We start from the raw sequence: 6,789 nt of genomic DNA on the forward strand, positions 1-6,789 counted from the left end.
TTAAAAAAAAATACAATTATTATGGTTTCTCCATAACTGAGGCAGCTTGATGTTGAATTATTAGATTTAAAGCCAATAGTAAGCCTAAATTTCAAAATGTAATTAAAGGTGTGAGGTAATGCTTAATTGTGGTCATGTTAATAATAATAATAATAATAATAATATTTATTTGTATAGCACCTTTCATACAATAAATGCACTTCAAAGTGCTTTACAACAAAAAGAAATGATAAATTACATAAATGTTATATAAGATGGAAAATAGTCATTTTAAAATAGTTAAAATAGTAGTACATGTTTAGAAGCTCAGCTCAGTGAACCAAAAGAACAAAATATGCTACAACAGGAGCTGCAGTACCGTCTTCATCCACCAGAGGGAAGTATTGACCTACACATCAATAATGCAAAGAAGCGACTCCTCTTCAGATAGTGATTGAACGCATCATGAAAGAAACGTTCAGATTTCTTAAAGATTATTCTCTTAAATGTGTTTATGATGAGCAATTCCTGGGATGTACAGCAGTTTTTCCACCATTATAAAATCATACATAAAATATAAGTAAATACTAGAATTGTATCAATGAGGTAAGAAATATAAAATGTGTTTGTTTTTAAAGGGAAAACTACAAGTTGATACTTGTTGGTGGTTGTTTTCCTCATAATGTTCACTAGATGTCACATTTAACCTTAACTTCTGATTGTTCACTCATATCTAATGACTTACAACTTAGAATACCAGCTGTTTGCAGAGGTGCATACACATTTAGTCAGCCCTGTCCAACATGTAAATTACTAACACATTTTTTTGGAGCAGTTTATGCCTTTATTGGACAGGGATGACAGGATCAAAACAAGAGAGAGATGGGAATGACGTAATAAAAGTCAGCCGGACACAAACCAGAGATGTCCAAACTATTCCATAAAGGTTCATGTGGCTGCAGGTTTTCATTCCAACCAATCAGGAGCACACCAGGCTCGACTCATTTAATCAGCTGATCTCAGTCTTCAGACAGCTGATTGGTCGAATCGTGTGCTGTTGATTGGCTGGAAGAATAACCTGCAGGCACACAGCCCTTTATGGAATAGTTTGGACAATCACTTTGATCATTCACTGGTAAATTTTGCTCATTGAAATTTCTGAGAATGTTTTCTGCTTTTGAAATCAGCACAAACGTGTTTCTTCTCAGATTGTTCCACCCAGAGATAAATCAGACAAATCACCTCCACCTCAATCAAGACCTAACAATCCTCTCTACCGTATAAAGATTCAGTGAAGTCTGCCCCCCCCCCCTCCAAAAACATACCTAAATGAGTTTCAAAAAGCATGTGGTAAAACAAATATCCGTTGTGAGGTCTCCCCTGTCTCCGTTAGCTTCCTCCTGGCTGCAGGCAGACAGACACTAATTGAAGGCGGTGAGTGAACAGGTTTGTTGGTGGGGAGCAGCGCTGGGGGCCGCTGGGACGACAGGTTGTCTGACTGAAGGAAAACACAGCGAGCAGATGGCTGGTCTGAGGCCTGTCAGCATGTGGAAGTCTTCATTCTACAGAACTACAGATGGTCTTTACACACCGTCTACCAGCCAAGAAGCCACAAACACAGTCTGCTGGTAAAACCTGAGAGTACCGCATCGTTTCATTACATTTCAACTGCTTTCAGTGGTTTCACATTGACACTTCACCTCCTTTCAGGTAACAGATCTTCACCTTTAAACAACCAAAGAAACATATTCATCTCTCTTAACTCCAACAACCTCCACACTTTAGTCTTTACACCTCAGCAACACGGTTCCTTTCAGGACTTCCAGGTTCTAGTTTGAACTGATAATATCACTTCATTCATTAGTTCACTTTAACCCTTTATATGTCACTCATTGAAATACTTGGACATTCAAAATGTCAACCCTGGAGAGTTATTGGGGGATATGACTTTTTTCAATATTCTTCAATTTTATGTTGCAAATCAAGGTCAGTAAAGTAACCATACATGGTTCCTCGATGGTCTAGGGTAAAACATTTTCCAAAAAATCTCTGTCTGAAAAATCCACATGATTGTAGAACCTCACAGAGAGGCATGGGGAGGATATTTTGGATGTTTACCGAAGTTACTAAACATAGTTATTCTCCCAATAAAGGGTTAAATCTCTGGCTAAGGAAACTAGATGAAATGAAAATGAGCCTCTGAATCATTGACAGTTTTTGTGTGTTGATAAATGAGCATTGCCCCTTGTAAATAAATGATTCAAATGAAATAGATAAATATATTTAGGAAAAAACACATCCACTAGGAATGGCTTCATCAGTATCACACCATCATATGTGAGAACTTGAATCATGGGACTTTAATTTGAGTCATTTCAAGCTCAATTTGTGTGAGACTGACGGTCTGATGTCAGACTAACATCAGACTATCAATCACTGATGTTACACTTTACTCACAGCTCTAGAAAGTCTAGAAAATTGGAACTTTTATTTTAACATCGTTATGTTAACATCAAATGTGTGTGTGTTCGTGTGTGTGTGCATGTCTTTCTATTATTGTGAGAACCAGTTTCAGTTGAAATCCAGCGTTGTGAGGACATTTCTGTGTTGTGAGGACATTTTGGTCCTCACTACTTTCAAAGGGCAATTTAAGGGTCCAGACTTGGTTTTAAGGTGAAGGTTAGAATTATGTTTAGGTTTAGGTTCAGTTTAGGGTAAGGGTTGGGTTTAAGCATTTAATTGTGATGCTTGTGGTTTGGGTTAGGCTCAGGAATGTATTGTCAGTGAAAGTCCTCACAAGAATAAACAGTACAGACGTTAGTGTGTGTGTGTGTGTGTGTGTGTGTGTGTGTGTGTGTGTGTGTGTGTGTGTGTGTGTGTGTGTGTGTGTTTGTGCTGAAATGTGCATGTTTGATGTAAACATTTGCATGCACAGACTGTTTGCTTTGAAGACACATGTATGTATTTTTTGCATCTGTATGAATATGAAATGATTGAGTTGACCTTCGTGTTGCAGATACAGGCTTACAGTGTGATGACAGTATATCAGTATTAATGCTTTACTGTAACCTCTGTGTTCTTCAATTGATTGATTTTACTTCGTCAAAATACATTTATTCAGTGATATGCACATATTCTACAATGCCAGGTACAAAAAAATCATTGATTATTTAACATACAACATTAAAATATATAAGTGTTATTTAAATAAAACTATAAATAAAGTCAAAGAAGTATGAAAAATGTTTAAAGCTGCAAATTCTAAGAACTGAAATAAGTAGAAGGCAGTTTGTTTTAATTATGTTTAAACATCCTTTTTGTTTTGTAGGAGGAACATCACTTAGAAGTCAGTTCAGCAGATTAAAAAAAGATTAGAAATGGTGTTTGGATCCTAAAAAATATGTTTGAAAATGATCAAATGAAAATGAAAATAACTAGACGAGAGCAGGCTGGGAGTTGCTTGGCTGGGAGGACACTGGAGACAGGGACTGATGAGACAGATACAGGACAGGTGTGAAGGTGGGAGAGAAACACAGAGCAAACCAGCACCCAGAAAACTCAACACCTCAATACTAACCCAGCACAAATAAAACTCTCCCACAATACAAAGCTTTAGTACACAAGACCACGAGCTCATGAAGAGAGAAAGAAAGTTCAAACATATAACGAGGAAAACTAAATGATATAAAACTGTAGGCAATGTAAAGAGTGACACAGTTAAACCAAAAGAACAGGACAAAGAGTTCCTAAACCATGACACAATGACAGTTAGCTACTGGCAGGGCTAGACTGGGACATTCATTACACAAGACAAATTCACCAGCAAAGCCAGTCTGCCTCACCAAGGATCAGGCATATGGCATCAATTTTTCCAAGGATTTATTATTACTATTACCATTATCTCTCTTATTTCTTATTATTTCAACCAAATCACTTATAATATGTCTATAATACACTGTATAGACAAAAGTGTTACACCAACATCCTTAGTGACCAAAATGTCCCATTAAAACCAATTGAAACGTGCCAAAAAATGACTCTTTCATGCATTCCTGTGTTCTGGCTGTCATTTTGGAGCCCAGGCTTTTTTTCTTCCATTAGATAACATTACTGAGCTGTAATTAGCTCTATGGGAGAATACAGTGCTATGATCTCCAGTCCTGCTTGTCCTGTATTATGAAGAACAGCAGACCAGTGAAACATGTGGTTGCATCCAAAATGACCTGGATGTGTCAGAGTGTGTGTGTGTGTGTGTGTGTGTGTGTGTGTGTGTGTGTGTGTGTGTGTGTGTGTGTGTGTGTGTGTGTGTGTGTGTGTGTGTGTGTGTGTGTGTGTGTGTGTGCAGATACAAATAGAGAATTTGTATTGTCTTGCAGGTCTGCATTTATAGCACTTTCATTCATGCATCCACTCACACACACATGCATGTGCACGCTCAGGTCGTCAAACTCAATATAGTATAACAATATAATATAATTGAAAACACTTCAAACACTGTTAATATATTATACTTCAAACATGCAGTACATTTACTGTAGTAAAAAAACAGTTGTATTATGTAAACAAATTGGCATTTAAATCCTGAAAATGAATGAATATTTGCTAGTTATTATCAGGACTAATGTTGGTTAAAAAATAAATCATTGAAAGTAGAAAATAATATTAATTTATAATATTTTTATGGCAATCTTTTGACACAGACATTTTTGTCCCGTATGAGCCATGTGTAACACTTTCTAAAATAAGACACATGGGCTAAAGAGCTGGTAATCTGCCTGATGAATAAATTATACTTTGATATTATCTCTCTCACACACAACAGCTGTGCTTCTATTTCTTTCTTCAGTTCGTGCTGCTGGAACTGAGAGTGTTGAATCACAGGTGGAAGGAGCCAGGAGAATATTTAAAGATCCCCCCAGAGACATGTATGAAGACATACAGAGAAAAATACTCTGATGGAACTATAATGTGTGTGTCTGATATGGTTATTCCACAAAAAAGTATAACTACCACATTCAAATTCTAAAAAAGACATGACTCCATCACCCTCATTAAAAATCCATAATCTATGAATATGTATAATATAACAGCTGGACACAAGATGTCTCCTTCTTCACTGTAAAGTCCATTCTCAGTGTTTATGCATTGGAGGCTTCACATTTTTTTACCATCGCTTTCATGTACGTTGAATATTGGACCATGATTGGCTTCCAAACCATTTGTGATGTCACCCATCCTGCTCATAGGCCCGCGCATTAACCATGCATTAAAATTAGATTTTTAATGAGCACAAAGAAATGTTTCACTTCCAGCAGATGAATGTGACACAACATCTGTACATCCATCATCCTGCACAGAGAAGCTCAAACATTTAACTGTAGAATAATAACTGCTGGACCAAAAAACTAAATAAATATCATAATTTATTTTTTATTTTATTTTTTCAAAATCATTTTTTATAAAATACTCAAGTCCCAGTGCAGGTATAATTTAATGGGATATCTCATTAAACTATACCTTAATTAGGAGCTACAGTGTGCAAATATTTTAATTAACAGTGCAAAAAGCATCTGCTCCACTCTCCATGACAGAAGCTATCCAACTAAAACAGATTCTTAACACATCCATATATGGCAAATCCAAACCCTGGTCACTGTTTCCCACCTTGACCTTTGACCTCCTCCATAATGGCTCTGTGTGGTCCCACCTGGTCCAGCAGCAGGTCTCTGTACACACATGTGAAGGAGTGCAGCAGTTCTCTCTGTCACAGCTGTGAGGACGGACAGGCAGAGGGACAGAGTGCTGACAAAAAAAGAGAGAGTGGGAGTCAGAGAGGACAGAGAGGCACATCACTGAGGATCTCTGTTATTATCCCCGATCCAGCCGGCAGTCTGGACATGCTGCTGCACTACAAAGAAAACGTCAATCTCTTCTGACGCATCGTGAGGTCTGGTCGCTCTGTCATGGCTATAAATAGTAGCGGCAAGCATCAACTCAGAGGAGTGGTGTGTGTGTGTGTGTGTGTGTGTGTTTCCATGAGTTTGAGTTACATGTTATGTTTTCTAAAGCAGCCTCTCATCCCTCTGAGGTTGTGTTGTAGGGAGGAAGCTTCATGATTGAAATGGATCTGTGTTGTGTTGCATATGGCAGATTACCGTAGCTCTTCTCTGCTATATTTGTCGTTGCCATGGTTATACAGTCATATACACCTGCATACATATTGCTGTGAACAGTTTGTAGCATCAGATGAGTCAGTCTGTTCAGGCTGTGGTCACATTAAGCTGCTGTTTTCTCTTCATTCTGTCCATGGGTCAATGATGGTTATTGTGACCATGTGGTTTAGTCAAATTTATAGGTGTTAAAATGTGAAAATAAACGTATGAATAACTTGCACGCATTCTTTTTTTTCCTCGTCCACACTAAAATGCAAAGCAGGCATTTTCACATTAATCTCTGCTGTGGAGCATTTATGTGAGTAGCTACAACACAATGCTCCTACAGTAAAGTTTATCATGTAAGCAGACTAGCACCACACTGACAAATACAGACAATGAAGACACTGAGAAAGTGATTGCAAACAAAATCAATGTCAGATTTATTCTTATTTGCACCTCCGATAAATACAAATGAAAAATAATGGTGTATATCCTATCTAATAGGCTTCAAATATAACTTTCTTTATTCTTAATTATACAGCTTCAACAGAGTTAGTATTATCCATCATAGCCAATGATATGTAGTATAATTAGACAGAAACAGAGGAGTACTTTTTGGACTTTAATGAATGATGATTAAAAGGAAACAGCAAAA

This window comes from Scomber scombrus, chromosome 3, assembly GCF_963691925.1.
Source record: "Scomber scombrus chromosome 3, fScoSco1.1, whole genome shotgun sequence".
Lineage (NCBI taxonomy): Eukaryota > Metazoa > Chordata > Actinopteri > Scombriformes > Scombridae > Scomber > Scomber scombrus.